Below are 503 nucleotides of genomic sequence, written 5' to 3' on the forward strand. Positions count from 1 at the left end.
TATAAAAAATAAACAAAAATATTTAAAAACTAAATGCATATTCAATTTCAAATAACTGTGATTATTTATATCTAATAATGAAAAATAAGGAAAAATCTCTTAAGCTAAGAAAAATGTCCAATTCTATACACTCAATACAGACTAACAGATGTATAAAACAATGCAATAATATGATATCCCAAACCTGAAGTCTGACACTGGCAAAGACAGACCCCAAAACTACCTTGCTTATCAAAGGAAGATTTCCTTACAGAAAAATTGTAGTAAAGGTGAATTAAGCACAAAGTTATAATCCAAACAACAATAAAATACCTATTATATTTCCTAATATCATGTATTAAGGATAACAGGCCTAATTATATCTCGCCATTTTGCTAGAATATACTGCATTGTTATTCATACCTTACTCTACATACTTTTACCTTACTCATGACACAAATATGCTTCTCACAGAATATGTACCAAGACAGCATTGACAAATATCACCCCAGGAACAACAAAAT

General features: G+C 28.8%; 1 protein-coding gene across 1 annotated transcript in view; it reads right to left on the reverse strand.

Annotated features, from left to right (window-relative positions):
- Positions 1–503, reverse strand: part of LOC119588735 (RB-associated KRAB zinc finger protein-like) — a gene marked incomplete at its 5' end in the record, with an annotated part of 9,606 nt that overhangs the window by 7,151 nt on the left and 1,952 nt on the right.

Source organism: Penaeus monodon, chromosome 24 (genome assembly GCF_015228065.2).
Source record: "Penaeus monodon isolate SGIC_2016 chromosome 24, NSTDA_Pmon_1, whole genome shotgun sequence".
Classification (NCBI taxonomy): Eukaryota; Metazoa; Arthropoda; class Malacostraca; order Decapoda; family Penaeidae; genus Penaeus; species Penaeus monodon.